Genomic DNA, 21,560 nt, shown 5'->3' with positions numbered 1-21,560 from the left:
ACCCCTGAACCATCATTGAGGAGTCTGATAACTCCCAAGTCAATTTTCAATGTAGAGTGATAGGGGTCCAACATCATAAGGCAGAAGAAGTCAAGGTGGGGGTTGGAGACAATAGTGGGCTGTCTTGAAGGAGTACGGAGGGGTCTCAGACCCAGTAAGGGGTTGGCAGAGGCAGTAAAGACACCCAATTCTTGGCTCCATGGAATTAATACCTTCTTAAACGAAACTTTGGAATAGTTTGCCATTGATGATTCGGCCTGAATCAAATCATCTTTTGTTTCGTAAGTGTCTAAAGACTTTCCTGTTCCTTTAAGTCTTTTACTTGCTCAAGGGGTTGCCATAGCGCTGGGACGCTCTAGGGTAGCCATGCACTCTATAAATGCCCTTTCAATTCAATTCTTAACTGACATTGCTGGAGCCATGATGCTGACTGGTGAACTAGAACAGCCTACACCATCAAACACCTCAGATATTGTCAACAGCTAGAAGCCATCAATCCCCCTAGCCTGTCTTTGGGTCATGGACTGGAGGCCTTAGGCCATTGATTGGAGGCAAAGAGGGACTCATTCTTGGTACCAGCTAGTGCCCACAACACCAACATCGTTGCTGCTTTTGCTGAACCCGCAAGCCCTTGTCCGGGAAACCAGTTATTCTTACTGACATTCACTGATGTCCTAGGAAAAATTTGCCATCTTCACCCTCTAATGTTTGTGAATCAGAGGCATCTTTCATCACTCCTCAGCCTCCTACTGCACCCTAACAACAAGAATAGAATGTAGATGTACTGTTCCCACGTGTAAGTATTCGAATTTCCCAGTAAACATTAGTGAGTGTGCTCTAGACATTTCTTTAATTTGTCATCATGCCGTCTTATTTTCAAATTACTGCAGTCTTCAATTGATGACATGTAGTTGATCATGCTCATCTCTTCTTATCATGAAGCATTTTTTTAGCTAATGCTAAAGCTCATGGTGCATTCTTGAGTTATCTTCCTCCATTTGTTTATTTTTGGCACTGTTTAATCAATTTTCTGTTGTTTGACTTTCCTCCTCTACAATAAACATATACATTTATGTTCCACATGCAGTAATGTGGGTGTCACCAAAAGTGAAAATATTATAACATTACAAATGTGGTTATGTTTTTTCATATTTATGTAATGTGTAATTTCTTATTCACGGATATGGCGAGATGCATCAGCAGAATGGAGATGCTGCATCCTACCATTGTATTCACGATTCAGCCACATGAACCAATACTATATACATATGCCAAGTGTAAGTGTTAATTCTACCTCAGGTCCAGCATCATGAATGATCATGCAGATGACATCTCATAAAGGTACTAAATAATGTTTTAGAAAATCAGTTGTTATTGTAGACTACACAGCCATCATTCAATAACCTGTATACTGAATACATTTAAGGAGGTCAGCATTTTCTATCTACATGACCAATCATGTAAACATTTTGAAATTTCAAGGCCATATCTAGACAATCCCAAATAGGGTCAGGCAACACAAAGCAAAGAGGCCTTTGAAAGTGGGGCCTTTGTTTCTTCCACAAAAGTCAAAGGAATGGAAGTATACATATACGTACATTAGGCCCATTTGACAGGAGGATGACAGTCTGTGGTGGTCATTTGCTTATAGCATTTCGAAGAGTGACAGTCATTGGGTAAGTTTTGTAGCATGATTTAACATAGCTACTTGTGATCACTCCATGGATTGTGCATGGCCCTTCACAATATGTGTCCAAAATCATTAGGAACCTATTGCCGTAGTGTAATGGTGTACTACATTTTAAGTCAGGTTGTGTCATGGCATTCACAATGTAGGTAACTAAGGAACCATAATTCCAGGATTTACTTCCATCTCTGCTGACAGGTGTATAGGTTTGGCCTGGAAACATGATAGCATTGCCATATTTATACCAAATTTGTCAGAAAATGTATCTATATCTTCAGGACTAGCATTGATAATCTCAGTCCATTCACATCACGGACAAATAAGAACAATTAATGTTGGATTTTACACTAAGCAACTCACAGAGTAATGAAAAGTTATCTACTCCACAGGTCACACAAAGCAGCAGAGTATTCTGACTAGCTTCACTGTGTTATCTGACGGAATAGATAAAGATTGTCTGTGTCCAATGTCAGAGTATGTGTGTTCAAATACACATATGTACACAATTGGTTGAGTAGGTACATAACTGCTTTCACAGCAATGTATAATTGCACAAAATAACTTACCTTACCCTCAAATGATATGCTTCATGCACATTTTCAAACATAAACACATGTAACACTAACTTAAAGAAGTAAAACATTTATTTCAAAACACAACACACTTTTAAATACCTAATTAACTGTAGTACAGAAGTAGGTCCATTCCATGTAGTTTCTTTATGTAGATTTATTTCAAGTCAAGATCTTATGCAGGGCCCCACCAGAAGCAGCCTCCCTGCTGCTCATCCCTTACTCCAACTGACAGTCTCTCTCATCCAACATTCCACAACCAGCTCTCAAACCAACATTTCACTCCACAGACACACAGGCTGAGCAGCAGGTATAACACATCTCCCTTTCGTAATACAAAAGAAAATAAACTGCAAAAGAATCACAATAAAATGGGTGTATGCATAAGGTGACAATAATAATGACATGCAAGAGAGGGGCAACATGCAATACATGTAGATGGCGATAAACATGTGTACAAAATAGCAAAAAGATAAATATTTGGGAGAAGTGAACAGGTGATGCAATCCAGCAACTCTAACACTCACCACTTCTCCATTTCCCATACAAAAACAAAATCCACACTCCCATAAAACCAGGCCAAAGCAACACACACACTGCCACACCACCAAAACACAAACAAAACCCCAAAACCGAACATGAAGGCTGGCCAGGCCAACAAGAGGTAGGAAGGGTCCCGATAAAAAGGCGCAACAGGAAACCATACTAGCAAGAAGTTCAATAAAATTCAATGCTTCCCCCACCAAAAGACAGGGTGTGACGTGTAGGAAAAACTATACACAGAACTATGGAATCACACACACTTCACTCAACTTGTAAGTACTTCCCCCAAGAAAGAAAATGGGGTGTGACGTGTAGAAAACTACGCTCCACACGGAACCATAAGAAAATCAAGCAAAATGTCCACCCAAACCAAAATCTGGGTTGTGACATGTGGAAAAGTACGCTCCACACGGAACCTGTAAGAAAACCAAACACAACAACAAGCTTGAATAAATCTTACCCCTAAAAACATATCCTGAAATAAAAGAATAACAGACACTAAGCAAAAACTCCACCCAAACTGTAATTTGGGTTGTGACGTGCAGAAAATATACTCCACACGGAACATGAAAAACACTAATAAGAAACTCCACCCAAACCGAAATCTGGGTTGTGACTTGTGGAAAATACGCTCCACACAGAACATTTGTACAATGCACACTTCAACATGAAAAGACGTAATAAGAGTCAGCATCACAATGGGTGGTAAATCATCACCAACCCAAAACCACGTAAAAGTGGGAAACATCAACACAATAATATACCACCCATCACTTATATCCATACACCTGACAAATATAAGGATAAAGCACAGTAACATTTCAAGCATGAAACAGGAACATGAAGAAAGTACTACCACAAAGCAACGTACAACATCCTACCACAAACCCTGACATGCGAAGGAAGTATAAGGATAAAGCACAGCATAAAAACAGCAATCATTTTTAAAAAAACATACACTCAACGAAAACTGCATAGCAATACGTGGTAATTCAGCATAGAATCAGCACATACGAAGCACACTCAAACAATAAAGTGTTGAACTTTAGGGAAACATGAATCAAGCATAAGGCTTTGAAGCATTTGAACACAAGAAAAAAACACTGCGATAGATGCAAAACTGAGTGAGGGAAAACTCCGGTGAGCAACCTCTCACCCGAAGAGTCTGAAGACAACTAAGCGGTGCTTTGAGAAGAACAGTTCTTATGGCAAACACACACCAACAACGCTGTAATAAGAAATTAATTCGGAGCCCTTCTGCGTCACATCAAGGGTGAATATCAATACAGTTGAAAAAGACACTTGCCAGGCACAGGACAGTCATCATAGGCAAGAGCAAAAATAATAATAATGCTGTCACAGTATTAGACACGCAAATGTCCAGATGTGAGCTGAAGGAAGCTAGGTAAAGCAGGACATACCTAAAGGTTCTTTTCTCAAAGTGTATAACAGAGCAAAAGGATCCTGTTACCAATACTGGCCTCTGGCTCCAAATGCTCGCGTGTGAAGATTGAAGCATTTGGCAGAAAACATGCGCTTTGCAAGCGCAATACATACTTATTGCTTGTGGCATTATCCAACCACAAGATGGCCGCTTGCAGCGTATGCTGCGCAGGGAAGTTCCAAGTGCAAACATGCATCAAACGCTGCCGCGAGAACGTGGTAAAGCTGCGGTGAAGGAAAAGAGCGTGAGCCTTGAAATGAAGGTAGGGTGCGCGAGCGACACTTTACCAGCTCGTGTCAGGATTAAAACTGCGTCAGTTGAATTGCCATACTGGTTCCACTCTGTTTGCCAATGCATAGGCAGACGCAGCTTAGCAGGGTGAACAGCAGCCCTTCAACAGCATCAGTAAACTGTACACTCCCACACGACGGCTCAGGGGACATCAGCGACATGAACGGTGAAGAGTACACCTTCAAAATTACTCTTGCCACGAAGCTTGCAGCGTGAGACTGTACACAACACAAAAAAACCATGGGGGCTCACACCACTGGTTGGCAGTAGCAGCAAAGGTTGTGGGCAGGGAGCAGGGGAACACAGCACAGTGTCCCACATTCTTACACAGTGGTGGAAAAGTAATATCCAAGATGTGATGGAGACACAAAGATGACCCAAATAGCAGCTTCTGGAGACAGCCAAAGATGAACAGGGACACTGCAGCTCAAGTAGCATTTGAAACAGGCACCGCAAGGACTGGCACATTTGGGTTGCGACAGGGAAAGCAGTACCAAGGCAGCAAGATGGAGGAAGAGAAAGTGCAACATAAACTGGCACTTACAGGTTTGGGCGACGATGGAGTGGTCACTGGTGGGACTCAGGGGTGCCAGGTTTCTTTAAATATGCAGGGTATAGTTTCAAATGAAAGTCCTTTACCGTGAAGTTGTTTAAGGCTTCACAGTAACAATCCATTAAGGTAGCACAGGCAGGTTCTTCCATAAATCGTCACCAAAATATGTAGTAAAGAAGTAGGTCCATTCCATGTAGTTTCTTTATGTAGATTTATTTCAAGTCAAGATCTTTTGCAGAGCCCCACCAGGAGCAGCCTCCCTGCTGCTCAGCCCTTACTCCAACTGACAGTCTCTCTCATCCAACGTTCCACAACCAGCTCTTACACCAACATTCCACCCCACAGACACACAGGCTGAGCTGCAGGTATAAAACTAACTCTATCTAAAACTACTCTACTTATTCTAACAGATAGCATACTCTCCATAATCTTCATCCTATAAAAGCTGATCTAATCCTAGCACAACACATCGCAAACATCAGCCCCTCACCTCCCTTAGAATACATCATTATACACAACACCTACATGTACTATGGCCCAAGCATATTCTAAATTAATAGTAAATACTGCACATCTATATTTTTTTAATAATTGCATTTGTTATCAAAACAGGTGACATTAATCCCCCTCTTACTAGCTTACTTATCCTACCTATTCTAAATATAAAATGTATCACTGCAACCTATCTACTTAACCTAACCTTAACCTATTACTAAAAATAATAAAAGCCCTATCAATCTAACTAATCATAATACATGCACACCATGTAGAAAACGGTAAGGAGGCAAGGCAGAGGGAGAGTCTGTAGTACAACTAAACTTGTTGTTCTATGAGATAGAGTACCTCCTTGCACCGATGAAACAGCCTATTGTTTTGCAGTAGAAGCTTATTTGACTTGCCCATTTTTGCTCCTGGCATAACATGTTTTATATGCTGCTTTGCCATCAGTTTGTACAGGCAAACTCCTATCTTCCTCTTTGCCTGGCTCTGTGCTGGCAGTCCCCTGGTACTGCTTACAGTTTTGGCAGACTTGGATGTCATCTTTGTTCTACCACAAAAGAATATCTCCGCCTGTTGATGTTGTTGGTTGTTGTGTCTTGCCAAATGAAGCTTATGTTCCGGCTGCCTTTCTTTCCTCGTACTGTCTTCCCAGTCTTCCCATTAATTTAAGACCACAGGTGCCTTATTGGTGACTTTCAAAACATGTCTTATTAGACCCAAATGTTTTCGGCTCCTCAACAGTCATGTTAGCTACACAAATTAGGAGTATATAGCCTATTCTATGGTGTCACCATGTGTAAGATCCATCTGCATCCTGGACACACACAACATTTACAAATGTAAATCCCACTTTGACTGTGACCACTGGTATACACATCCATTAAAGTGTAAGTGATTGAACAACCATCATGTGGTGTTGACTGTAGGTAGTGTATACTCCTACTGGACAGTTGCTTACTTTCAAAATAAACATAGGCTGAACATATCACTGGCTCCAAATAATGGCTTGAACTTCTGCACATGCATGCTCACAGGCTTTAACTATATGTTTTTTGCCAAATATATGATGAGCTGTGACACAGTCACAAATATGATTGTAGAATAGGTCTTCCACAATTGTCAGAAGTATGGTTAGTGACACAGTAAAAGTCTTACATTATCACCTTTGTACTGAAACACCTTTGTGCATTGTTCATTCTTTCTGCTAAGGTCAAGGGTTCATTCCTTCACTCAGATATGCAATGCAGCTTATAATGCTGCTACACTTTCACCGTGAAGCTGGAATGCCTGAGTATGGGCTGTCCAACATATGGAGATGTATTTCAAGGACACATCACATAGCACACACTTCATGCTAACATCTGAATTTACATCACCAGACGTAATCATGCACGTATGAACATATCACAATGCAGGATGTTATTAAGAACTCATACATACAGGTGATTTTGGCTTTATTTCATGATGTGGACATATGGCAACACACAGTAGTGCTACAGGACGTACGTAGACAAGTTAAGACATCTCATTGAGAGTGCATAAAGTTGACATATAGTTTTCTGCAACTGTTTTGTATATTGAAGCCATGACTGGCAAGGGGGACTATCTGATTACAGTACACAATAGTAAAGATGCCTTGCAGTAACCAAACTCGCAGAAGGAAAACCCTATACGCAGTATTTAATGCACAGATATGTAGTAGCAGTTTAACTGTTTTTTTTATCACTCCACTTGTTTCATAAGTAGCATGTAATATTGACATATCATTTATGATAATAATACATCATTGTTCAATAAGACTACCATTTCACATCCATAAGGGAAATCCTTATGTGCTTAATGAGTGAGATAAGGGGAGCTATATACATCATCCATATTTTACTCTCAAAATACATTTGGGCCCAGATTTACTAACATCTTATGTTATAGTTGCACTGCTTTTGCTGTGCAGCAATCACGTAAAAAGCAAGTACATATTTATAAACCCATGCATGGGACCATTTGTGCCACCTTGTGTTGGTTTGTAAATAAATGCAATGCAAGGTAGTGGCTTGCACTGCTTTGCATTACATTTTGTTCTGGTAGGCGTTTCATAGAAAGAGCATGGTTGTTTATTGTGCATTCACCCATGGATTTCACACAACACCAGATTTACTAAGGTTTGTAAACCTTTTAGGATGGGTTCAAGACTCTAGTGGCAGTAGTGCCTTCTTTAGTAGAGTCATGCCATGGGGGTAAGGGTAGGTACAATTTTGTTATCACCAACTTCTCCAGTACCCACTTCTATGGAAATAAGGAACTTTTTCCTGTGGAAACAACTGCTACTACTGCCTCTGGAACAACTATGAACAGTTTCAAATGGGTAATGCAAGATTGATCAAAATCAAAGCAGACTTCTATGCTTTTAGATGCATCCCACAGGTGGTTGGTGTCATTGATTGAACCCACATAGCACTGATTCCACCTCAAGTATGAGAGCAGGTTTATCGCAGCAGGAGATACTTCTACTACATCAATGTTTAAGTTGTTTGCCTTTTGGATCTCTACATTTTCCTGGATTCACTCATGTCTGGTGCTACGTAATTGCACCACACCACAGAAAAACACAGTCATGGTACACCTGAGCAACTGACCTTTTGATGTGTTGAAATCAGATAATATGTTTTAGCATTCTTTTTACAAATACATACTGCTTTATGTGAATATTGAATGATTTCATTTTGACCTCATTCCAAACTTCTTTTCCAGGTGATTCTCCATAATCTAATTGCCCATGGCTTTTAACACCTATTCAGAACCCAGCAATACCAGGTGAAGTCTGCTACAATGAGGCCCACTAAGGGACCAGTGTAGTGGACATTAAGGCACCTGATGGCATGGTTCCATTTCGTGATAAATCTGATGAAGCCTTCTTCTATTCTCAAGATAAGGTCTGTAAATGTATGGGATTGGTTGGTATGTAACAGAGCATAGCATTCATTCATAACAGGTTACTATCATAGAGAACCACAGTGTGATGCTGCGTACATGCATTAGCAGAATGAAAATAATGACAATAACGACAAGGGTGTAATGGTAAGTATGCAAGAGCCAAATGTTCACTATTTTAGAGTTGATAACAAGATATATGTTAGTGTGTTTTTAATCTACCAGATGTGATTTATAATATATGCTGCTGATGAAGGAATATATGTAAGTAATGTCAAAATGACCCGATGGATTTCATAACATATAACAGCATTATACATCATCACACAACAATGGAAATGGGTTAGAATGCTTCGCATAGCCAACACAGATGCATGCAATGACACAAGGTAACCAGCATGAAAATATCTCCAACACAGAAGTCTCTGGCATGCTCACCTATGCCATGGAGGTAGTTATTTTGCAATTGGGAGTTGATGCGAGACAATAACAGTGACAGCAAAGAAGGAAGGAGGGCATATTCAGACATAGTGGTCGATTAGGATGGCGGTCGAAAAACCATTCCGACCACCATGGTAGCAGAAATTAACTGTCCGCAAGCACTGCGGGAAAACCGGTGGACAAATAGGAGCAACTGCCAGAAAAAAACGACCGTGGCGCAACGATGCCAGAAAAGACCGCAGGTAGCGGGCAGAGCAGGAGAAAATCCATCCGGGGTGGTCGGAAAACCCAAACCCGCTGCAAGGCCAGAGGATTGACTGCATGCACAATTAGGATACCATTGAGGTGACAGCGGAACGATCCGCTGTTTCAGACTGCCGCAATCGCTAACAGTGATGAATGGGAGAGCAGGCGGAAGGGCTGTTGCATACACACCACCGCGGCCGCGCTGGAACTATTATGGCGGTCGACAAAAAAAGACACACAACAAGGCTACCAAGTGTATACATCAAACTAGCTCAGCCCCCCAAAACACACAAAACACCCCAAGGACACACCCCCATGGCAACTTAAAAAATACAAATCCGAGGATAACCCACACAACACACCTGTTAGCAATACTCCATTTTGACACACCCACATAGCTGAGTATAAAACCAGCCCCTTCCCTGGCCAGAATCCTTTGCAATACTCGAGACCTGAAGGAACTAAACCCTACAGCACAAAGGAGAGGCAAACCACCACACATCTCACCAGCACAACAACACACACACACACACACACCCCACTCACATCACCCCCACCACCCTCACACCTGCACCTCAAACCATTTGCACATCACACACCATGACACAAAAGAAAATGCCCAAATTCACTGACAATGAGTTGTTAGTCATGGTAGATGAGATGATCAAAGTAGAACGATAATTGTTTGGTAACCTGGTCCAACTGACACCATTAGCCACCAGAGCACAAATGTGGAGAAGGATAGTCAGCAAAGTCAATGCAGTAGGGACCACCCCGCACACCAATAGGGAGAACATGAAGTGGTGGCATGAACTCAAGAGGCAGGTGAAAGAGAAGAACAACAAGAACCGTCAGCTGGCTCTGATGACTGGCGGTGGCCCTCCCATTACACCAAGAACATTCACTGCATGGGAGGAGAAGGTGCTTGCCATATTGAGTGTCACTGGAATAGCCGGGGGAGTGGAGGCTGGTAAGTACAAGCAAATGTCTACCATCACACTGCTATCTACTTTCTTGCACAGTTACAAAGCTACACCTCCTAGACCCAATTCCATTTATGTGCACCACACATTCCCCAACACATGTCTCACAGATCCATCATTCACTCCTTCTCATTCACCCCAAAGATAGCTAGCAACTTTCCCTGGGTTGCATGTGTGCAGGCAGCCAGCACTACAACTCCCACAAGGCCCCCTGTCCCACAGCTTAGCAGGCTGAAACACTCTCCCCACCCAAGAGCCATGTGTAACCATTCCCTTCCACTACTCCACAGGGAGCCAGCCATCTTAACAGGGAGGGGTGTCTGTGGATAGGAAGCCAGCACTACAACTCCCACCAGGCCCCCTGTTCCACAGCTGGGCATGATGGAACCCTCCCCCCACCCAAGAGCCATGTGTAACCATTCCCTTCGACTGCTCCACAGGGAGCCAGACACCTTAACAGGGAGGAATGTCTGTGGATAGGCAGCCAGCCCTACAACTCCCATCAGGCCCCCTGCCCCACAGCTGAGCAGGATGGACACTCCCCCCACCCAAGAGCCACGTGTAACCATTCTCTTCCACTGCTCCACAGGGAGCCAGCCGTCTTAACAGGGAGGGGTTGTCTTTAGATAGGCAGTCAACACTACAACTCCCACCAGGCACCCTTGTCCCACAGCTCAGTAGGATGGAGCAAACCCACCACCAAGAACCATGTGGCAGACATTCTATTAATCACATCAAACTTACAGGTAGGTAGCCCTCTTAACAGGAAGGGGTGTTTGCTTACATCAAACTTACAGGTAGGTAGCCATCTTAACAGGGAGGGAGGTATGTGGGTAGAAAGACCGAACTACAGCTCCCATCAGGCCCCCTTGTCCCAAAGCTGAGCAAGATGGAGTACTCCCCCACCCACAACCATGTGGCAGACATTCCATTGCTCACCTTCACCTAACAGGTAGGTAGCCATCTTTTTTAAAAAAAGATTTTAATTAAAGGTTTGTATAGTGTTACATATTGTATATATAGCATTATAATACAACAAAAAGAAAACAGGCAATACCATTATTCGACATTACAGCGTGACTTCCCATTTTCTGATCCATTAAGTACAGTACCTTTTGTACACACATATCTATACAAGAATATAATGAAAATTACTTATTAATAGACTGCAGAGCATCTGGATGGGATAGTAAATAATCCGTAAAGGGTGACCAATAATCTCTTGGTGTGGAGCCAGACGGAAGTTCTTCTTCGTAAGTTTTCAATGTGTCTTTACAATATATCATATCCTTTAGCCAAAGCTTACTAGGACAGTTCTTACTATCCCAACAGATGGAGACTTGTCTTTTCACTAGCAATAATCCTATTGTACAAAACTTTTTCTTCATAGACCGCAGATGTTTCACTAGACCTAATAGACAGATTTGTATCATACATTCCATTGTATTCGCCAACATTTTACCTAAAAGAGACACAACGTCCTCCCAACATTCCCACGCCAGATGAATAAAATCAGCATTGTGAGTCCCACATCGTTTACATTGCGCGTCCTCTCTTAATCCACATTTTTGCAGTTTCACAGGAGTGTGGTACATTTGGTGTAGGTATTTGTAATGTATTATTCTTATGTTGCCGTTAGGGGTTAGCATTTCAGTTAATGCACAACAAGAATACCATTCAGCCTCATCCAGCAGTGTATACAAATGCACATCCCATCTCTCTCTAGCTGTTAGAGTGTTACCTGCTATGTCTTCTTGCAATAATTTGTATAATTTTGAGACTAAATGCTCATTGCTCGGGTTGGTAATAATCATTGGAAGTGGCTCTGTGGGAAAGTTCTAATATAGTTGCTTGATTGCCCCTCTCAGCCTGTGGTAGGTAAATTTAAATAATAGTGACTGATTACTTATATAACTGAGAATAGTGGTCTCTAGGAATCCGCCCTGGATGTAAACGTCACCCATCGTGTCCAGCCCTACCTGTTGTAGCATGTTAACACTGACTTCTTCCTGTGTCACTGAAAGATCCTGATGGTGGCTCAATGGCATTGCCGGTGCGTATAGTGGGAATATGTGAGCTAATACACCCATGTGTCGCCATGCTGCATTGGTTGCACATATGGTATGTATTTCATTTCTTGCTATGTGTGGGCGTTTATGCGTGAGGATACTGCTGAGCGGGATAGGGTGGGCGTCCCCGTCCTCAACAGCTACATGGGCGAGATATGGTACAGGATAAAAACAATAATGGATGTATTGCGCCTGCACACAGAGATAATTTAAGAAGAGGTCTGGCACCGCAAATTCCCCTTTGGTGTAGGGCAATGTTAAAATTTTCAGTTCAAGGCGTGCTTGTTTACCAGCCCATATCAGCCCCGTTAGCAGTGATTTTAGTTCCTGAAATACTGGGGCTAGGTGCGTTATGGGGATTTTGTTAAATAAATACAGAAATTTCGGAAGTATCACTATTTTAATTATGGCTATCCTGTCCGCTGGTGATAGGGGAAGGCGAATCCAATGCTCTATTTGATCTTCTAGTTTTGTTATTGCCATGCCATAATTTGCCTGTATCACCGTGGCTGGGTCTCGGTGGTACCAGATCCCCAAGTATTTAACTGGTGTGTCCTGCCACTCCAGCGGGTATTCAGTTATGTGCGGTTTTGTTATGTCTGTTGATAGAATCACAATAGATTTCCTCCAATTTATCTGTAATCCCGAGTGAATACCAAATTTAATGTATTCCCAAAGGAGGGGTGATAAGTTCACTGTGGGTTCCCTCATATAGAGCACCATGTTGTCCACGTATAGAGAGATATTTAATGGACGCTGTGGGAGTTGCAAGGCCGTGGCTTTGTGCTGCTGTAGAATTTTGCATGCTAGTGGCTCTAACGCAATTGCGAACAAAAGGGGTGATAGTGGACGCCCTTTTCTTGTGCCACAGGTGATTTGTATTTGGTCCGATAAATGCATTTTTCACCTTTATGCGTGCCACTGTTTTGGTATACAGTGTTCTGATCCATTGCATGAGGCCCGGTGGCATACCCATTTTAGATAGCACCGTGAATAGATATTTCCATTCGACCGTGTCAAAGGCTTTGGCAGCATCTACGAGTACTGCCGCAGCTTCTAAGTCTGGATTTAACTGGTGTGACAAAGCAAAGAGGGTGGGGATATTGTGTGAAGTGGATCTTGTCGGGATAAAGACTGATTGATCGGGCAATACTATATTCTTCATGATGGGTTGTAGTCTTTGTCCTATTATTATCGCTAATATTTTTGCATCTGTATTTATTGATGATAACGGGCGATATGATATGCATAGATCTGATTCGTTATCTGGTTTTATCAGTGCGATTAGCAGTGCCTCGCTTAGAGTGGGCAGGAGTATTTGCTTATCATATGCATCTTCGTACATACCTGCTAGATATGGGCATATTTCTTCCTGGTATTCATTGTAGAATTCACCAGTGAAGCCATCTGGCCCCGGGGCTTTCCCATTAGATAGGGAATTAATAGCAGTTAGTATCTCCTCTTTTGTAAACTGTTGCGCCAGGAGCTCCCTCTGGTTGTTCGAGAGCCATGCTATAGCTATATCTTCCAAATATTTCATGACTTCCTTAGCAGTAGCCGTGACTCTAGATGCACACATTTCACTATATATGTCCATAAAAGCTTCTAAGATGCCAGCGGTGCTGTATTGTGTGTTGCCTCGATTATCCTGTATTTTAAGAACTGTGTGCGATGGGCGGTCTGTGTCTATTTTGTGTGCTAGTACACCCCCTGCTCAGCCCCTTCACCAAATGCTCTTGCATTGTGTCGAACGTGTATATATTTAATCTCAGTCTCAGCGTAATCTTGATATTCTGATATCATGTCCCTGATGATGGCAAGGGTAGTGGCATCATGTGTACGGTCATAGTCTTGCTGTAGGACTTTTAGTTTTTGTTCACACCGAGTGAGTTGCTGCCTTATATCTCTCAGTATCCCTGTTTTCGTACTGATACAGATACCGCGTTTCGTGGCCTTAAAGGCCTCCCAAAGTAGGCTATCATCTTCTACTGAGTGTACATTTAGTGAAAAATTGTCTTCTAAAGCCTCTCTAATTGTTTCTTTATACAATGGTTCAAGGAGTGCTTTGGCATTGAATCGCCATACATAGGGCAGTGGAGTATAATTGGGGAGCTTCAATGTAAGCAGGATTGGATTGTGGTCTGACATCGTTTTTGTCAAGTGCATGATGTCCTGTACCCACGTGCTGGCCATTTCTGTCGCTAGCCAGTAGTCTAATCGGGACCAACTGTTAGGGAATGTGGAGGTGTGTATGTTTACTAACTGCTGTGGGTATCGCTCACATTGTACATCCACCATGCAAAATTCAGCCATTCCATCGTGCTCCGCTTTTGCCGCCTTCTTATGTGGCTCTTTCGTATTACCAGATCTGTCCAGGTGTTCATTAAGTGAGACATTTAAATCACCTCCTCAGATTAGGTCCATCTCAGGTAGTTCTATCAAAGCTCTCCATATTGCCTGAAAAAACACGGGGTCATCCACAATAGGGCTGTATACATTTACCAGTCCTACATGATGCCCACTTAAGTGCCCTGTGATTTTGGCATATCTCCCTTGCTCGTCAGTAATAGTATGTTCCACCTGAAACTGGACCCCTTTCTTAATCAACAATAGCACACCTCGCGAGTAGGATGAGTATGATGAGGTCAAGACTACTTTTACCCATCGACTACCAATCCTGCTTTTGCCAGACTTAGGCAGGTGAGATTCCTGTATCAGAGCTATTTCGACCTGATGTCTATCCAAGTAAGCAAACATCTGTCTTATTCTTTTGGATTATTAAGACCCCTTATGTTCCAAGTTAACAGGCGAATCTGCAGTGATCTTTTATCATCATTCACTGTATGTGGTGTATGTTATCCCTGTCTGCACTTTTTAAATTGGCAATTATGCGGTACAGCTAGAGTATGGGTTGGTATTTATTAGTAATGATAGATTGGACACGCAAAACTTGAACCACCCATGCCGTGAGGGGAATGGCTGTCTTATACCCTCTACACACAACCTCACCTTGCTTTCTTCCTTGCCATCGCCGTGAGGGGAACGGCAGGTCAATCTCCAGCCAAACTGCCATGAGGAGAACGGCCAGGCTATAGAACTTCATCTCCCAGGGGGCAGTGCGTGGTGCCAGCGGAGGGCGTCTTCAGAGGGCACCAGAGACCCTTAAAGGCAGTGAGGCCCTCCCGCAGCGCGGGCAGCGCAAAACTTGAAACACCCACGCCGTGAGGGGAACGGCCATCTTATACCCTCTGCAAACAACCTCACCTTGCTTTCTTCCTCACCATCATCGTGAGGGGAACGGCAGTTCAATCTCCAGCCACACTGCTGTGAGGGGAACAGCCAGGCTATAGAACTTCATCTCCCAGGGGGCAGTGCATGGCGCCAGCGGAGGGCATCTTCAGAGGGCGCCAGAGGCGCTTGAACGCAATGAGGCCCTACCGCAGTGCGGGACGTGCGTGGGCGTGCCCGGGCAAAGCCCGGGCCAAGTGCGGCCCCGTCCGAGCCCATAAGAGGCTGAGCTGGGCCATCCCTCCTAAGTGCATCAATGTGTAAGCGCAAACTCCTGAGTAATCAAGATCAGGGGGGATTAAAAGCTAAAATCCTTAGAAAATCACCATCTATAATTTCATATTTGACTTCAGCTGTGGGTGTCTTGAACAAAGAGATAGCCAACGGGAGAAGGAATTGGGTCTGGGTACAAGTGAAGATTCTGACAAGGTGAATAATGCTAGGGTAATGGTGTCACCTACCCCCATACCTTTGGAACCGTTGGTACTGATTAGTGACCCAATAGCGAGGAGCGAAGTCCTGTTCCCTGATACTGTAGCCCCAGATGATGTGGATATAAGATTGGGGGCTTCTACACTGGTAGAGGGGCGGTCTCAAAGGGTGTCTATTGAGGGGCCTATTGGAGTTAAACATCCTAATAGAAAAGCAACTAAGCGGCACAAGGGACTCAAAAACAGTACCTCTAAGATGGTATCGGGGGTTGATGAGAATATTCAACTGACTATGCGGACTCTTATTGAGGATATGTTCAGTACTCGATTTGAATCCACGCAGGACACCCGTCTTGCCATTATGATGTGGTTAGAGATTTTAGGTTGACCCGAACAATAATTGTCACACCAATATTTTGATTTACGCAATAAACCCTCTGTTGATTCATTATCAGACGCATTTAGAGGAGGGACCCCAACAAGAACCGCAACCAAAGGGGTAGCTTCTGGGGGGAGATCAATTCTGCTATCACTAGGGATTTTATGGTTCTTATGATGGGTAAGGTTCGCCCTAGATACTGCAGATAGATCCCTGATGTACATGGAGGAGGCATAAGAGCTCTCCCGTTGGGTTATTTCTACCCTTGCGCCACTGCTAGGTTAAGTGCTAAAAGCTCTCATCAGTCTTTGTTGGACCGGTCGTGTAATACAAGTTTTGTTCCTGGCCCTGTAAGTCTAGGTGGAGGGGGAGATATTTCGCCTAAAATGTCAGGTTTATTGTTAATGTCTAATGAGGAAGGCCTACCACTTTCAAACAGATTTTTCCCACTTAGCCGGCTGGATACGAATGACTGACTAGAGGATAATGAAGATTATTTACCAGCATTAAGTTCTAATAATTCTGTTGGTGATAATATTGGGGCAGAGGTCTGTTCATCTGTTCCAAGTCCCAATATTCTGGTTAGGGTTGATAATGGGGGTGAAAACCCCACGAATTGTAGAATTATGAGTTGGAATATGGCGGGCTTAAGAGCTAAAAGAGATGACCCAAACTGGTTAAATTTTATTAAAACATATGATATAATTGCTCTCCAGGAGACTTGGGACAGGGGGGATTACTTTTGGGTGGATGGTTTTAGTTCTTATTTCTTACCTGCCTGCCCAGCCCCAGCGGGTAGAGCAAAGGGTGGCCTTATGTTCCTTTTCTCTCTGAAATTTATGGGGTATACAAAACGGATTGAGATGGACTCTGTCAATTGTTTGATAGTAGAAGTAAGCAAACTAAATTGCCCAAAGTTACTATTTGTGAATTTTTATAACTCTGGGGAGAGCGATTTTATAAACCAACACTTGAATAATTTGAAATTCTTTTTAAAAGAGTATAGGACAAAGCAATCCATATCTTATCATATATTACTTATGGGTGATTTTAACATTCATTTATGTGACTTGCACTGTCTAATTTATGGTTTTCATGGTTATAATTATGCGACGATCCCCCACTTTCAACATTCTGCACGGGGCGAGGGCCTAGAGTCCCTTTTGACTGAAGCCGAACTTTTTGAACCCAGTTTTGCTAATAATCATGATCGGTGCCCTACGTTTAAATCTAAGGTCAGAGATACCGTCATTGATTATATTTTTCTGTGTCCCATGCTACTAGGTAAGGTAGTTTTCTATAACGCCCGGGAATCACCTTTTAGCGATCATAACCCTGTTATTTTAGAATTGGACAAAAGTTGTGGCGTAATGGGCAAAGGAGGTAAGAACCTGGTTTCTAGCAGTACGGAAACATGTGATCAGGGGAGGAGGTTTAGATGGTCCAAAGTTATGCCTGATACTTTTTTTATGGACTTGTGCGAGAAAAGTATAGGGAATATTACAATTTGCACTGATTCATTTAGTACTAGGGATGCGGTTCTTAGAGCCTTCGAGGGTATCTGTAGACAGATAGCACGTGATTTAACCGTTAATACTAAATCAAGAATCACCTATGGTCTAAGATGGTTTGATGATAATTGTTCTCATGCCCACCTCTCCCTAGTCTTAACCTCGAAAACATTACCTCGTGATAGGGCTCTAATTGCTAGACTGCGGAAGCAGTATAAGATAGCATTGCTTAGCCGGAAAGCCGGAAAGCCGAGATCAAGGGAGAGGCGTGGGATGCGTTACTATCCGTTGAGGTGCTAAAGGATAGCTCAAGATTTTGGGCAATCATTAATACCCCTTTTTTTTGTGGTGAGGATAACGAGGTACAGGAAAGCAATATTACAGAGGCCCAGTGGCTGTCCCATTTTGAGGCTATCTATGATCCTATTGAGGTACTGGATAGCATTACTAGGCAATCACTTTTCCAGGTTACAGCGCCACTCATTTTTAACAAGGAGGAAATAGAGAAAGCCCTTAGAGATACCTCCAGTAATAAGGCTCCTGGCTCAGACTGCGTCCCCGCAGATCTCTAGCAAAGTGAACCCAAATTTTGGGCCAAAAACCTGGCCAATGTTTTTAATGCCTCTGGTTCTCAAGGGATCCCTGTATCATGGTCCCAATTGATTATTATCCCTGTTTTTAAAAGGGTCAGAGAGGGGATCCGCTGTGCTACAGACCGAATATCCTTGATCGACTCTTCTGTAAAAATATTAGGTAAGGTGATTTTAACTAAAATCACAGACTGGACTAGTGAGAGGAAGATTTTATCTAACCTACAGTATGGGTTTACGCAAGGTTGAAGCACCATGGATCAGTGCCTTAATTTATATCTATTAATCAGCAAATACACCATAGATAAAGATGGATGTTTGAGGATGGCATTTATAGATTTATCCTCTGCGTTTGACCTGGTTAACAGGTCAAAGCTATAAAATATATTTCGCTGGAAAAGGGCCTTGATCCTTGTCTAGTACATTTTTTGGCCAATTTCCACCAAGATCTCAAAGCCTCAGTTAGGATCTCCCAGGATGGTAAATGTACAAGACCTTTTAAATCAGGCAGAGACATTCGTCAGGGGAGCATTTTGGCGCACCTGCTTTTACTCTTTATATTAATGGCCTGGACAAGTCCTTACTGGAGGCATCCCTGGATATTCCGCATGTAGGAGACTGTCCAATACCGGTTCTTCTATACGCAGATGATGCTGTTCTCCCAGCCCATACTGCGGCAGGCCTCCAGCAGCTCTTAGATGCTTTTGGAGCCTATATGCAGTCTTTGGAACTGGTAGTGAATATTGGAAAGTCACATGTTATGTCAACAGGTAATTGATCTAGAAAAGCTACATCTTTTTACTGTAATGGACTGGAAGTCTCTTCGGTGTCCTCTTTTACTTACCTAGGGGTTTTATTTGATGGCAGGTCCTCCTGGATATCACAACAATTTTTTTTTTTAAATTCAGTCATCCGATCCTCCTCAGGTCTATTAGGGTTTGCGCAGCGTTTGGGGGCCAGACCATAGAGGACATTGTAAAGATTTATAGAGCAAAATGTTTGGCCATTGTGGCCTATGGTGCCTCTTTATGGGGATTTAAAGAGCAGGCTGGGGTTCAGACAGCCGAAAACATATTTTTACGTAGTCTCCTGTCCGTATCACAATCTACCCCAATGTTCGCTATACATCAGGAACTGGGGTTAGGCTATGTTTCTGATATCTTGAGTACAGCTCCGCTGCTCTGTTGGCTCAAAACTTAGCTAAATCCTGATTTATCCCTGAATCATCAGATCTTAAGGGATTGCGTCAACCTAGATAAGTCTCACAAAATTAAGTGGTTGTCCTATGTTAAATGTATGTTATCCAAAATAGGGCGCCCTGAATTATATGAATCACCCGTTAAGATCCAGAAGGAGGATGTGACGTGGGTGAAAATGAATTTTAAGAACTTATTGATGCTGGAGCGGGAAGATCAGGAGCTATGTAAACCTTTAGTTAGGGCCCACTTTTTGATAAAAACAACTATTCTTATTGAACCATATTTGGTATTGGTGAATAAGCCTTTCCATCGGTGGCTACTAACTAGGTTCCGTTTTAATTTGATTAATTTTTCACTGGGGGATTTTTCGGGGTGGTGTTAACCTGAGGATGCAGAACCTTGTCATTGTGACAATTTTTCACCCCAGGATACCCTACATTTTATGATGTTTTGTCATTTTTATACTGACATTCGCATGACATTTTGATACCTATTTTGAGAGGTAGGGGTTTTTCACGGGTTAGACCAGCATTAGTCCATTTACAGATGTTGAGTAAGCCAGGGGATATTTTTTATATTGAATGCTTTTTAGTTGCTGCCGTGAGGCTTAAGAAAAATAGGAACCTTATGATGAATTCTGCTTAAATAATATCAATTAGGTTTATGGAATTTTTTGGCTTTGAACATTTGTACATGATGATCTCACAAGTGATACTGTTTTTATATATTATATTTAAATGTTTTTATTGTCTGTGTTTGTTGTGTATTGTACTTTTATGATTTTAACTAATCGAATAAAGTGGATTGACTGACTGACTGACTGATAGATGTCACCACGGTTGGTATTGAGAAAGACTCTGGTTTGCCTATAAACAAAAACTACCCTTTATCCCCCCTCCCACTCTAGCATCCCAATCATGCCAAAGACATACCCATAAAACACAAACTTTTAACATCTGAACTGTGTAAGGGCGTACCGCATCGGGGCCGCTAGGTGCCCACGCATTTATCCGCGTGACGGATGTGGCCAAAATCTCATATTAGCTGTTTGGCCTATGACGCATTAAATTGAACACTTATATAATGTAAAGTATCATAGTGACCCGTTTACTCTCAATGCACCATATGCAAGAGTCCACTATGGTTTGATGCAAAACGTTAGTTCAATGAATTGTAATGGTTAAAACCAGCAATCTCCACCTCTTTTGTGCCGACCAATCCCCACCAAACAATGTCTCTTTGTCTTAGCACTACAGTACATGGTGCCGGAGTTCCGTTCCCTACTCACGGCAAATAGTCAAATGTCCCATTGTTCATGTTGAGGTGCGGTTATCCCAGCGATATCAGACATAGAGTCAAAGTTTGTCTCCTAACTCGGCGGGTCAGGATCGACGTTCGAATAATTTACCCTTCCAATAGTCCTGGGGACTGCTGCTCCTCGCTGCAGCAGGAGCTTGCAGCACTTTGTAAGGTTAGTCCTCCTTCGCGATGAGCTGAGTTGGTCCGGGGGTTTTCTTCTCTGTGAGACCTTCTTCAGATATTCCTGCACAGCCCTCGGTGTTGTGAAAATGTTGGTGTGGCTCTCATGTACGATCTTCAGCTGTGCCGGAGAGAGCATTACGTACTCTATTCCCAATTCACATAGCTTCTTCTTCACTGTCAGAAATTCCCTACACGCTGCTTGCACTGCCACGGTAAAATCTGGGTAAAATTATATACTGTTGTTTTGGTAGTGTATATTTTGTTTGTCTCTTGCTAGTCTCAAAACTGTATCACAATCTCTGTAATTCAGAATACGGGCTATAATGGGTCACGGAGTTGTTCCCGGAGGGGATTTTACTGCCAGTGTTCTATGGGCCCGCTCAACAATAAGCAATGTATCTGCACCAAACTAATCCCGGAGC

Source organism: Triturus cristatus, chromosome 8 (genome assembly GCF_964204655.1).
Source record: "Triturus cristatus chromosome 8, aTriCri1.1, whole genome shotgun sequence".
NCBI lineage: Eukaryota > Metazoa > Chordata > Amphibia > Caudata > Salamandridae > Triturus > Triturus cristatus.
Note: the sequence above shows the minus strand (reverse complement) of the source record.